Raw genomic sequence first — 14924 nt, forward strand, 5'->3', positions numbered from 1 at the left:
CACACACGATGAAACCTAAATGATCCCGTGGGGAAAGCCATGAGTGAGATGTGTAGATGTAACTTTTTCTTCCTTTCATGTATTACAACACTATCTGTCAGCAAATACAGTGTTTCGTATGCGGTTTTAAGGCACATGTATATTGTTTTTGTATTAAATGCTTACACTCGCAAATAAGAAAACTTTTATAATATCCTCATTTATCATTCTGGCTCCTGTGTTTGAAGTGCATTTAAACGCTTTGGGATTTATGGTCTCTGCCAGGAAATAATCCCTCAAAAATGTGCCACTTTACAAACTTTCTTGTCACATCTGTGTCTTCTCACTAGGTACATGTTTTGTTTGCTAGGGAAGTAATTATTTCAAGCAAGGTTTGATTCTAATAATGCAGCATTTCAAACCTGACAAAAAGCAAGTAAATGATAGAAATGTGCAATTATAATATTGCATACAGTAGTTAACAACTACTAAGTGTTCTTTAAATTGAATTTTGCATTGCGTGTTATATATTATGTACAATAAACACACCGAAATGAAATAGCAGCGAGCTTAGTCTTCTGCAATTAGTCTGCATATGCAATTTGCATTTTGAAAGGTTTGTGCGTGCAGGGAGTACTTCTAGGTTCATGAAGTACAGAGAGCAGTACGAGGGGAAAGTGGAATGAAATGTCACTATTTTTAACCAAATGGATTTATCTTTCTACTTTTATCCATTAAGATGCTTTCTCTAATTCTACGCTGCAATCCATAAGTGTACGTATATTCAAACAGGCAACATATCATTAACCAAACATGTAATTCTGCAAAGGCATTTTCATCAGGACAACATCATTTTGAGTTCTCCATACTGCGACATACAGAGGCCAGCGTGGTAAACTATCTTTAAACAGTTTGTTGTTGCACACATTATAGCATTTTATATAATATATTAAGTATGTGTTAATAATTATAAAATGATTTGTAAAAATGGTTTGTAAAACATTACATACATAAATGGATCCGAAACCAATTATTAACCATTGACTTCAACTGTTAAAATAACATACAGTACAGTACTAATAATAAGTAGCCATTATAAATGATTATTTAATTGTTTAACAGTAAAATAACAATTGACTAAAGTTTAATTGACTTAATTAGTTTTACCATCTATTAATTATCATCTATTAAATATTCTAACTTGTTTGCTATAAAAAAAAACTTTCAGTATAATAATGAAACTGAAAGTATGAAGGAAAAGGTGCAGTAAGTCTGAACTATATAAAAGATTCATGTACTGGATCCCAGGATGAATTGCTGCTGCTTCGGCTAGAGCTAATGGGGATCCTAATAAATGAAATGAACGTCCTGTCAGGATTTCTGAATAAAGCTTTCCCACAAAGATGCTAAGCTGTTCTATAAATGCCTAAATAAACAAATAAAATGATCAAAGTTAACACAATGTAATGTAAAACGTAACCAGCGCCTGTCGCACACTCTCCTCTGAGGTCTTGATCATGTAGCTGTCAAAAGTAAACAATAATTTGATGCTTCATGAGCTCATGAAGTTAAAAGAGAGACGTTTTGCACAGTCAGTGCTGGAGACCAGTTCGAGCTCCCTGCTGGTAACTTTGGAAAGAGATGTTGATCCATCATCGTATTCATGACAAGTCTTGCTGGTCACATCAATATCAGAATCAGAAATCCTTTATTTGTCCCACGACGGGGACATTTACATTGTTACAGCAAAGAGAGTAAAGTGACAAGTAACAATGAAATAGAATACAGTAACAGTAATATAAAGTACAGTCATTGGAGAAAGAAAAGTGTAGGAGTGAATATTGCACATGATAGTGTAATTGCAAACGTTATACAAAGTGAATATTGCACAAGGCATTGGTAATTGCACACTGTCGGAATAGACTTTTGTTGATGTGGTGGTCTACCAGGGGCCGTCGTGATCTGTAGTTCCATCCTTCGAATGTCTTCACGTATAATCTATGAACTGCTTCTAATCGTCGTCCCATCTTTATTCCTCCATAGTTATGAAACACTAAAGCGTGTTACTCACACCAAGGTTTCATTCTGCAATACAGAGACACAATTAGGATCTGTTGATAGAGAAATGACAGTCACTCTTGTTGTTGCTAATTAGCAGTGACTGTTTTTTCTTCTTATCTTGTCACTTTTGAAGATGAAACAGCCAAATGAATGAACTATATCACAGTTTAGACACGCGTGTGTGCTTGTAACTGCCTTGAACTCCACAAAATGAGCCAGTTTAATGCTGTCTTTTTTATTAGGAATTACATATTGCATGTAAAACTTTGGACTGTTTCGGTATTCATGTGTTTCCTTCAACAAAATATACATTATAATATGACAGAAAGCAGCAGATGCAAGGCTTATTAGTATTTAAAGCTTGGAACAGCAAAATAAAAACACAGGATTTGCTGGTCTACTCCTACTACTGCACATCCTATTTTACTCACTCCTTTATGCCGTCATGCAAGTTATGTAACAAGGCCAGCAGATATGCCAGCACAGACTCTGCAGGTATTAGAACTGTTGTGTTGTCTGCTGTTCATTAGGCTAAGATAGAGTTTCTAGAGATCTCAGAATAACAGGGGGGTTACATCAGTATGGCCTTCTCATTGACAATCTTATGTTTTATTCAGTGCCGTTGTTTTTGTGGCCATAAAATGTGTTTGTCTTGTTGCAAAGATTTGAAACAGTTGGATAAAAAAAACTAAACAACAACAACCACGGAGGAATTGTCTCAAGCTGCAAAGCTATTTAACACTATAGAGATTATTGAGAACAATCAAGATGGAATTAAAAAAATAACAATTTTTGAGCACAATTCCCCCAGTGGCAAGCCTTGCTGTGTGTAAGTAAAACACATTCACCAGACACCAGAACTCTGCATTCATCACACTGTGAAGGTTGAACACCCACCAGACCATGTCTGAGCATGTCCCATACAAGCTTGTATTTTAGGACACAACCCCGTCTCCTACAAAATTACGTTCCCATACAACGAAACTTCTCAATTACCTTTCGGGAAAGTTTTAAACACAAGGTTAACGTTTTTAAATGTAAACAAAACAAAGACGCAACACAACTAAACGGTTAGGTTTAGGAAAATATACTTGCCAAGCTTTAAACAGTTATGTTTGATAGGTTTCTTTATTTTACAGACGTAAATTAAAATAATTCAACATTGTCTTTTGGTTTATCACACAGGACACAAACTCAGGCCTCCTGGTGTTTACTCACTCATCCCCCTATCCACCCCGACACCCCGACCTCGGTTGGTCTCATATAGCACACACTGTACACTATCCTTATGCTTAGATGCAAACTATAGGTTCCTGGAACTAATGCAAGACTGACCTACGCTCATGTACGCACAACTGACTTGCATATCTTTGAAGAAAAAACTTGCAAAGAGAATATCAACTGTATATACAAGTGAGCAGGGTGAACATTTGAACTCGGGAACTTGTCGCTGTGAGTTGTAACCACTAAGTAACAATGTCAGACTTCTCACATTTGTTTCCAGATTTTAAGCAACCTCTAAGAAAAGCTGAGAGCACTATGTGAAGACGCTCTGTACTTCAGTGTTGATATCTCTTTCATTCCTCTGGCTTTGTAGTTATTTGATGCAAGGCTGGCGTTGGGTGGATTCATATTATCAGATCAGTAAAAGATGCTTTAGTTGTGATGACACCCCTGCAGAGATGCCAGCCTCTCATGTGTCACAACACAGCTCTGGTGGGGATTAGGGCTCATTTGAATCATCGGAGAGCTTCTGTGATTGTGTGCCTCGTGTCAAATCTGATCCACATGTTGATTTGGAAGAAGAAAGCCTCAGGGACACCCATTCTCTGAACTAAGAGTTGGTTCTTTCTTTCTTTTGTAGACACACTCTTAAACTCCTACTGTGTGGCTTCAATGACTTCATTTGCAATTCCTCCACAAGAGCAATACATTGGAGGTTTGAGGATGAAGGATCACTTGGTAAGAGAGCATTCAGATATCATTTTCAGTTTTACCGAACTGCAGTTCATTATTTCCAAAACAAATCAGCTTTTTCACCACCTACACAATTGCAAATCAAGAGCAACACAAATAATTTGAACCAAATGTTCTATCCAGAGTGTGGGAACAGTAGTAAAGGTAAACTGTGCAAAGCAACCTCGGGTCACACTTGTATAAGATGAGAGTACTGTGTTCTCCACCATCAGCTATTGAGAGAGACAGATGGGTGGCTTAGCTTATTTAATGGCATCATAACGTAATCATTACCTAATCATTTGCAGCCCTCTGGTTTGCAGTTTAACATGCATTGTTAGAGCTGGCCGAGTCAACAATGACGCATGAGACATTCTGAAGGCTTAGCAACAAAAGACGAAATGAAAGCGAATCAATCGGCACCACTAGTATGCTGTTGTTCTAATTGATTTGCTACCTAGACTATAAGGGTTACATAATTTAGATACCTGTCAATCCTCAAATACGTTTGAGGCAAATCACTTAAAGTATTAGGCTGGTGTTATTCCACCTTCCATCCCATGCTTGTGGCTGCTCCCAGCCCCGTCATTTTGACGTAACAAAAACTAAAACAGTCACGAAAAAAAAAAAGCTATATAATTTCCCCAAACATCTGGGCACTGTAGGTTTTAGCAAATGCTACTCATGCAGGAGGACTTGTTAACCACAAATGAGCATTTGGTACTATGAATGAGTATTTCCAGCAGCATGTTAGATTGACCCAAAATAAACTACATTGTAGAACAGGGAAAAAAGTAACAGCAGCAGTTTAGAGTTGTGTATGAAAACCAAATGTATGACAACACCATTGACTGACAAGTGAAGTTATTGTTGCTGTTTATAGCTGAAACCCTAAACAACTTCACCATTATAGTTCAGTCATGTAAGTAGCTGAATGTTCACATGAGAGCAGCATGGACATGAATAAGCAACGTTAAAAAACATATAAACCTTTTTTTAAACTTCATGGCACTAAAGTTGTACTAACTGTGACCGTAGTGAATGTGGTAACAGTGGTTTGTTCTTACAGCGAGAGTGGATGTTTTCAGGTGTTTGGTTTAGTAGCTTGCCCTGTTGTTTAGAGAGACTGTGGGAATAGTGAGACACACACACACACACACACACACACACACACACACACACACACACACACACACACACACACACACACACACACACACACAGGACTGTACACAGAAAACCACAAACATTGTCTCCTTTTTTAATGAACCATACTCTCCATACTTCTGCCTTTGGTCTTGTGAGCATTGGTGGGAAAGAAGTAGAGGCAGATTCCCACACAAATAAACCCTGATTGTGCAAACAAAAAAAACACGTTTTGATCCCTGGTGTGCATCTTTAAATTTAATTCACAGGTGATGTTTTATTGTACGTCTTATTATTTGCTTCAAGGATTGCAGTTTTGAAATAGTTGAAAAAAGACTGTACTGTGCATGAACAGTCTTCATTTTCAGGAACACCTTACCCAACACCACCATCCCCACCGCAAACTACAGTTTCACAACATTACCAACAAGCTGGATGACAGCACTCAGGCTCATTCTCAACACAAATGTAACATTAAAAGCTAAAAATGCCAAGTGTGCTACATCAGCAAATCACGCCTAAAGACTGTTCCAATGTCACAGATCCTTCAAATTCCACCAAGGACTGACTCCTTTATTCCTAAAATCTTGTGTGTATCCTTTGTGCTCCTAAAACACCCACAATCCTAAGCCCACGATACATTTCCTGTTATTTCACCTCAGCAGTCCGCCTAATCCCGTTGCTGAATCTTCACTCAAGTTTCTTCCGACTCGTTCAGCGTGCTATTAAAAGCACAAATAGGTAGACTTTGCGGAAAACACAGAGACAGCGGGGGAAAACACAGTTTACCTTCTAACTTGTTGAATTAAGAGTTTGTTTCCACCATACCAGAGTTTGTGATTGCTGGAACAGTGAAAAGACGTGTTTGATTCGGTTTTTTTTTTCTTTTTCTGTCAGGTTTGAATGAAGTGTGTTTTACAATGATCAGTGAGGTAAAATGACTTTACTTTACTTTTCTTTTAGTAAAGTCTGGTGGCTTTGTGGATGGCATATAATGGCTCAAATTAACTCTGCGAATTCCAGAGTTATACATTATAATAATTGTCAGTGTAACTCACTGTTCATTGCATTACTTATTGCCTTGCTGTTTTGAATCTGTTCATATATTCCTACTAGAAATCGTCATTTATTGATTTTTTTAAAATAAAGTTTAAAAGAAATGGGCAAATTAAAAAAAGATGGAGATGAAGATGAAAAGTCAAGAGAGTTCAAACTATTTATCCTCAGGGGTATAAATGTCTGTTCTATTTTTCATGTCAATACATATGTTGCTCTCTTGGTATTATATACATAATACTGGGCTGGGAAATCAACATCTCACTGGCAGGAGAAAAGGTAAGAAAAGCTGTTTTGAGCATGTTGTTCAGTGACAATGCCAAAACTCCCTTTGCATTTATCTCACATGTTGGCGGTTTGTCAAAGCTTTGTCTGTACATGTACAAAACACTGTACAAACACTGTACACGCAGTTCTTCAAATAATTTATCCTCTAAACAACAGTTTGAATTTTGCTCTTACTAAACTACTAACTGTGTGGGAGGTTTTAATGAAACCTGTGTCACTCTGCCTTATGGAGCTGCAAAACCCATTTCAGTGTCTGCCTTCATTAGTCTGGCTTTCACTGGCATGTTTAAGTGTCCTTTGATGGTCCAAAAGCTGTTTCAGAGGCCTTTTTTTTACACTGCCCATGCGTCCTTGTGTTTCAGGGAGTTTTTGGAATATAAATTCTAAACAACCCGAGTATGTGTCAGCACACAAATCCTGGCAACATCCGTCTAAAAACTGACATGAGTATCAGGCTTCTAAAAGCACTTATCAGTCAGACCCTAAAAAGGTTCATGACAGTCGACACATTACCGCAGATTGCAGTGGCTCTGGCTTCCGCTCAGTGCTCCCCTTAGTCCAGCCAGACAACACGACGGCAGCGATGGAGAGTGCTACATCTGATCGTGGGTTCACAAATAGGATAATAGAGGTTGCTGCCACACACTAAAAAGACCACACACATGAAACCCCATGTGCACAAAAGCCTGCTTGAACACAACCACAAATACACTTCTAGTTCAGTTGAGAGGAGATGAGTCACTCTTCAAATAGCAGTCACTCTCACGTGATAAACAGAGGCAGATACAGATAATACAAGTTGAATCTGATGAATGGTATAGCCAATGCACGCTGCTATGCACAGTCACTGAATGGAGAAACGAGAGCATCTTGCACCATTGATATTTTATAATGGGCATGGGAACACACAGCATTGATTGGAGACAATAATCCCTGAGAGAAGTGGAGGGTTTTTTCTGCAGGAGAAATAGTTATCTTTCAAGCCATAAAACCACAGTACATAGCATTCTTTGTTTCTAAATCTGGTCATTGGCTCGAGTGCTTTTTATTCCCACCAGCTCCATCTCCTTGAGGTCTCAGCCAAACTTCAGTTGGCTTTCGGGCACAGCTTCTCTCTGTAGCAGATAGATCAAGTTGTGATTTGGAGCGTATCATTAAATTAGGACAAGTTAGTTATTCTAACTCAATATTCTAACAATTTAGAGGCAATGACTGATTGGCTTTTGTTCACTACATGTTTTGTATTTATCTTACCTTTATATTCCATGGAGTTCCTCCACTAACTCTTTTCAGTGAAATGTTACCTTTGGTCTATTTTGAGTTGAAACTCTCAAGAAATCGAGGGAAACAATATCATGGCACGATTTCTTACAATTAAACGACACAAATAAATGAGGTGAATTTTTGGCTTGCTGCAGTGATTTTTCCAGTCTGTGTCTTTTGGCCAAAAGCAGTCAATAGTTTCCATGGCACCTGCTGTGACAACAAGCAGCAGCTCTGTGTGACAGCTCAAACAGACTGATTTCAGAACTTACCAGCATCTCCAGTTTCTTATATTTTCCTCCAGAAACTCTTCTTGCTGCCTCCATGTCTGTTCTTTCAAAATGTTGTTAAATGATTCCATAACTACATACTAGCTACATACAAAGTCAACATAGAAACAAACATATGACAGAAAGCATTTATTCAGTGTTTATTAATTGTGTGAGTGCAACGTTGACTGGAGATTTTAATTTTTAATTTAATTAATTTGATGTATTTCATCAGTTTTTCAAGAACACCTCAAACTCAAAATGGTGTTACTTCTGGGGGTGCTCAGGCTTCTTTCCAGGCAGATCAGCCCTCCCTGGTAATTTAAACACTGGTTTAAAGGAATAATTGGATATTTTGGACATATCTATTTGCTTTCTTGCTGAGAGTTACATTAGAAAATGTATGCCACCCTCATATCTGTCTGTTATGGCCAGTAGATTGTTAGCTTAGCTTAGCACAAACGCTGGAAAAAGGGGAAACAGCTTCTGTCATTGTTCAATCAGCACAAAAGATATAGTGTAAAAACATCTTGGAAGTTTACATTCAGATATGTGCCCGACTATTTCTTGGCCTGGCACAGTGTCTTCCAAAAGCTTTGTTGTTACCGTGAGGTTGCTAGGCAACTCCAACTAACTTTCACCAAAAGAGGAAATAAGTGTTTTGAAACTATTACTTCAAAGTTCAGGTCTGATTATACAAATGAATGCTTAGAGAAAATCTAAAGTATATTTTCTCTTCACACCTTTGAAGGTCTTGTGTCTTCTTAGTGCTCTGTGTTCAGATGGCATCACATGTGTATCTTGTACATTCGCCTGCACTGATATGTAAATACAGGCTGGCTCATGGCAACTTTGCACCAAAATAATTTTTGCTGTCCACTTTCATTAGATCATATGCTATGAAATAATGGAGGCACAGATGATGCCTGGTGATGAGCAGACCCAGGGGTTGGCAGGTAATTTGTTGGTTTTGTTCATTTGAAGCTACCTTCCTCTCTGATGCGCACACTTTACTAAATGGTTCTTTGCACTTCTATCAAAACCCTTTACAATGCCATAAAGCATGCTAATGACACCGTTAGATGTCATTGACCCCATATAAGATCTATTTATAGTCATTAGTAGTTAAATGTCTCTGAAAGCTCAAGTTTAATGTCATGGTGATATTTATTGATAGTTTTTTAAAGGACAAGAATAATTTAAATTCAATGTAGATGCTACCACCCGACGCAATCCAGGGTGGAACACTTTTTCATAATGAGCCACCCATTCAGCTGTTATGCGGGGATTTTTTTAGTAAGTGTACACTCAGTAGCATTGTTCCAATTCCCCTGATTGGCCAAATCAGGAGTGGCAGTTGCACTAGACTTTGAATAATTATTGAGGGATTGCGGCTAGGTTTGTAAAATAATTGGTTTTTGAAGAATGCAAGTACAGCCTAAGGCCTGGGGAGAAAATGAATCAAACTCTGAATGCAACAATTTGAAAATCTTGTTGCAACCAGCTTGCAAGTAGCCAATGCTAGAATAAATGACTTGTATTTGTATTATCAGCCACTCTTTTCACTGTTCCCAATCAATGTTATGCCACAACATCAATATAATTAGATGATAGAAGAAAGCAGCCATTCCCTTTACACCAAGCAGAGGCATTTAATCAGATATTGTTATGTCCGTTAGTCAACAAATTAAGCATAGTGTAAGTTCGATCAGAAGAGTATCTTTATGCTAGTGGCAATTTTTGTAGTGGCCAAACCGTGAAATTACAACTTCCAGGTCCGTCAAGTGATGCCATTGGACCCAAAAATACTTTTTAGCACAGAGTTACATTGGGGAAGTGACACCGTAGAAAGTACAGTGAGGGGTAAGTGAGTTACTTAACAACAACATCAGCACACAGAACCAGCCTGAAGTTGTTGCTCAGGTTGACGTGGTGGTCAGCCAGTCTGAGGCAGATGTTTAGGATGACCCTCTGCCAGGGCACGCAAAGACGAGGACGAAAATGAGAAAAACTGCAAAAGGTACAAATGGCGTATGACGTCACTTTAACCCTTTAATGCACAACATGGATCCAAATAGACCCGAGTGAGTTTTAATTGTAAATATCTTTGCAATAAATTACTTTAATCTTTCAGAATTCCAGGAATTCCTCAATTAACTTGTTTTTCATCATCACAAATTCTTATTTTCATATTTACTTTCTTACTTTTTGAATAAAAATAATTTTTGTATCACTACCCTTCTAATGCACAACATGGGTCCAAACGGACCCGTATTCATTTCCTATGTGATTTCATGAGTGTTTCTATGCTATATTTTTGGAAAGAAATTGTTATCAGACTTTACACACATGAGTCATTTTTGATCCCATGTGTGTAATGTGTGATAACAATGAAACAAATACATCATATAATAATAATAATAATGTTGTTAAAAACAATTATTATAGCAGTGGTTTGGACCACCATGCGCATACATGCCTCCCAAATCACAATCACAAAGGACAACTTCTTCAGCAGTATCCCTCTGGCTGAAAGCTCCTGGAGAAGAACCTGACCATTGTGGTGAGCTATGTGCCGAAGAAAGGGAAGGCTGTTGTCCTCCTGAGCACCATGCATGATGACACAGCAGTGGATGACAACAGTGTGAAGAAGAAACCAGAAGTGATCCATAACACAACAAAATCAGGAGTGGACACAATGGATCAGATGGTTCGCACCTACACATGTAAGCTGAGAACACGGAGGTGGCCCATGGTGCTCTGGCACAATGTGCTGGATGTTGCCACCCTCAATGCCTACACCAACTTCACTGCGCAACACCCTGATTACATGGGTGGTGTGACCAATGCACGGCGGCTATTCATCAAGGAGCTGGGCAAAGAGCTTATCATGCCACATATGAAGAGCCGCATGGAGGGCACGCCCCACCTCCAAAAGCACATTACTGGGGCAAAGGAAAGATATGATCTAAAAAGAACAAACGCACCCAACGCGCTCTACCCATATGTTTTTATTTAATCAGCTTTCTTTTCTTTTCTTCATTCATGTTATACATTCACCACTGTTCAATATCTCACAGTGTTATCGGCTGTTTGATGTATGTTATGTGTAAAGATTTCAAATATGAAATGTGTTGTTTGGTCCAAACCACTGCTATAATAATTATTTTTAACAACATTATTATTATAGTATGTCTTTTTTTCATTGTTATCACACTTTACACACACGGGTCATTTTAGACCCGTGTGTGTAAACCTGATGTAGTGATACAAAAACTATTTTAGTTTATAAATCAAGAAAAGGAGAATGAAAATAATGATTTGTGGTCATCAAAAACAAGATATTTAATGAATACTTGGAATATTAAATGATTAAATAACTAGATTTCCAAAAATATACCAAAGAAACACTCAACCATGCATGAAATATCATAGGAAAGGAATACGTGTCCGTTTGGACCCATGTTGCGCATTAGAAGGGGTTTGCATAGCTTGTGTGTCAAAGGGTTAAGTGATGTTGAAAGTGATACAGGAAGTGACGTGGACAGTGATTACACTGATGATGAGCCATGAGGGATATTTATATACAGTAAACATATCTTCTTCACTTAACCACATTCACATGTCATGGGTGCATCACCTCACAACCTTTCTGTTCTCCTCCTGCACGCATGGGTTTACACTGGGTGCTCCGGTTTCCTCCCACACTCCAAAGACATGCAAGTTAAGTTAACTGAGGACTTCCAATTGCCCATGAGAAATTATAAATAAATATTTTTTTTAAAGTTATTTGATTTCTCATTATTTGTGCCTTTATGGGACCAGATATTGATCTGCTTCTGATCAGTTTACTTTTATATTCTTACCCTAACCATAACCAATCTGACTTCCCATGCCTAAACCTGACCAACCTAACCAACAAAGTACTAGCCAATCAGAGGCAGAGTAGGGTGTTACATGCCTTCAACAAAGTCAGAAAAATAAATCAAGAAAGTCCAATGTTGTTATGCTGCATAATAATTAGCCATGTGCTTGTGTTTGTTGCAGGGACAGTGTGCATTTTCGGAAAACAATGGGCCTTTTTAACAACAGGCTGTCCGAGAAATTAGCTTTTGTTCCAATGGGACATTTTTGGGTCTCCGTTGGAAACAACTCCCTGTTGCTTACTGTCACAACCCAGGCTGTAGGGCAGGACAAACAGACGATAAGGACACGAAATGCCAAAATATATAAGTGATTTATTTGCAAACAGGACATCAATTGCGCATCAAGGTATGCAAACAAAAGACAAAGCCAAAAAAACGTGGTTTCCTGGCTCAGGCAGGGAGAGAGAGCAGCATCGCGGATGCTGGGCCTTTTATGGTCCTGAGGTGCGCTGCGCCCAGGTGCTCCAGATCAGACAGACTACTGCCATCAGCTCCACTGACACCTTAAACAGATACAACACAGTGACTGACACAAGACAGGTTAAGCAGGGGCCGTCCCATTTACAAATTACATTCCCATACAACTAAGCTGCATTCCCAATTAAGTTTCGAGGGAAACACTCTCCTGGATAACGGCTGCAGTTTAAATCACGTTGTTAACCTTTCAAATTAAAACGACTTTTCAATCAATGTCCGGTGTGTGCGTGAGAACCACATGTTGTAACATCTTCAACAGAAACAAACACGGCGGTCTCTTTTTAGGAAGTGCACACAATGTAAAAAGCAGCATGTACACCCAGGTGAATTCTGTTTGATAAACATGTTACCTTAAATATTGGCATGGAGGGTTAGGATCCCAGAAAGGACAGGAGATAAAACAGTGATCATTCCTCCACTGTAAGATGTCTGGGGATATACTGAGCTCTGATCTGCGTGTTCCCAAACTGAGAGTGAGTGTGTATTTCTTAATTCAAGGATTATCTCTGCCTGAGGGACTTCCTGCTCCTGTATCACCCCAATAGGACCACAGCGCCTATTACTCAGAAAGGGATTTAAACAACTAGCAATGATAGAAAAAAGCTTCTAAGCCAAAAATAAGTAACTTCTTTCTGAGAAATGGAACATTTCTTTTACTTTTAATTTCTCCAGGGAAAGTGTGTGTGTGTGTGTGTGTGTGTGTGTGTGTGTGTGTGTGTGTGTGTGTGTGTGTGTGTGAGTGTGTGTGTGTGTGTGTGTGTGCCAGTGGGGTGTGGTTAGGGCGCCGGCGGCTGGGGAGAGACAGGAGTGTCCCAGCTGGAGGCCAGACAGCTGAACGGAATCAGGTAATCAGTCACATAATAAATGCATGGTGATGGCCTGGTTCTGTTCTCTTGCAGTAGGCCGGGTTCCAGAGGAGACGGGGATCGCTTCTTCAGCCACGACGCAGCGCAGCCTGGAGAGCAGCGGACAGGAGAGCTGTGCCTGTAATAGAAAGCTTACCTGTGTGAGAATAAAGCTGTGTGTGTGTGACACTACACCTCCCCTCTGTCATCCTTATCCCTGACTGTGGACAAGAGTCTCCACAGGGAGTTATTAGAATCAAGCCCTTTTTTTTAGTTCTTATCAGTCCTTCAATAACAAAAGCAGATACACTCTCCGGTCTGCAGTTGTTGTAAATGTCAAGTGAGAGGCGCAGATGTTGGGTGTATTTCATAATTTCAGGATGATGCTGAGGGGAAAGAAGGTGCACATTCACATTCACATCGCCAGAATAGTAATTTAGCTTTTTACAAATGGCATCACAATCTTGTACACATACAAAGCACGACACAGATTGTAGCATTTGTTAATTAACTTTTTTTTATGTATCATTATTGCACGATAATAGGGTAGGTAAAAGTGTTTGTGTGTGTGTTATTTGTCTTTTTTTTTCTAGAGAGGCAGTAGGAGACAGAAAAACAGAATGGTTTTTCGTTCCTTTACAGAAACCACTTTCTCTAATTGGCCAAACACGCTGAGCGTTGTAGCAGCGAGCACGAGCAATAGCTGCGGCGACTCGTTGTTAGCTGCAACACTGCTGAGCTCATTAGAAAAACCACAGTGCAGAATATCCCGGGCAAACAAATTCTAATACTAACAGTTGCCTCACAGCTGGACATTTTCAGGTGTCAGGCTCAGTCACCCAAAAAGTGTCTTTGATCAAAACCTTTTGACAGATTTAGCAATATTGGCTTGAAATGTATTTATTTGACTTTGTTTAATTTGAATCAATTATAGTGATGAAAAGAAATATCACCCGAATATGCAGCTCTCCTTGGCTTTTTGGAGCTTCATAACAAGCTTCTGCTCATTGTTTGGACCTCCAGACACACATTTAGAAACCAGCTGGTGAATATAGTGCAGCATTTAACAACTAAAGAGTTGGATGTTTGTCTAAATGGGAGTGAATATTAGATTTACATTAATCAGATGACCAGGAACACGACTCCGAATGAATTATAATGCTGCTCCGCCTCTGCCTGACGTGTGAATAAGCAACTGTTTGCTAACAATCAACTTAAAAGGTGATGGTTTGTCACAGTTGTGTTCACAATTTGGTTGAAAAAAACAGTTGTTTCAGGTTTAAACTAAGTCAATAAAATGTGTTTGAAAAACCCAAATTTTGCTTTCATAAATGGTTAATTCATTAACCTGCCTTACTCACTAAAGTAAGATACCTACATTGCTCATTTGTGTGGCTAAAGGCTTGCAGTGGTAAGATATAGTGCTTAATTCATCAACTAGTGATGAATTAACCCAGACTGCAGGGTTACTTGTGGTTCCTAGAGTCTCTAAGAGTACAATGGGAGCCAGAGCCTTCAGCTATCAAGCTCCTCTCCAGTGGAACCAGCTTCCAGTTTGTGTTCGGGAGGCAGACACACTCTCCACATTTAAGAGTAGGCTAAAGACTTTCCTTTTTGATAAAGCTTATAGTTAGGGCTGGCTCAGGTTTGCTTGGATC

The sequence above is a fragment of the Cottoperca gobio genome, chromosome 21 (genome assembly GCF_900634415.1).
Source record: "Cottoperca gobio chromosome 21, fCotGob3.1, whole genome shotgun sequence".
Lineage (NCBI taxonomy): Eukaryota > Metazoa > Chordata > Actinopteri > Perciformes > Bovichtidae > Cottoperca > Cottoperca gobio.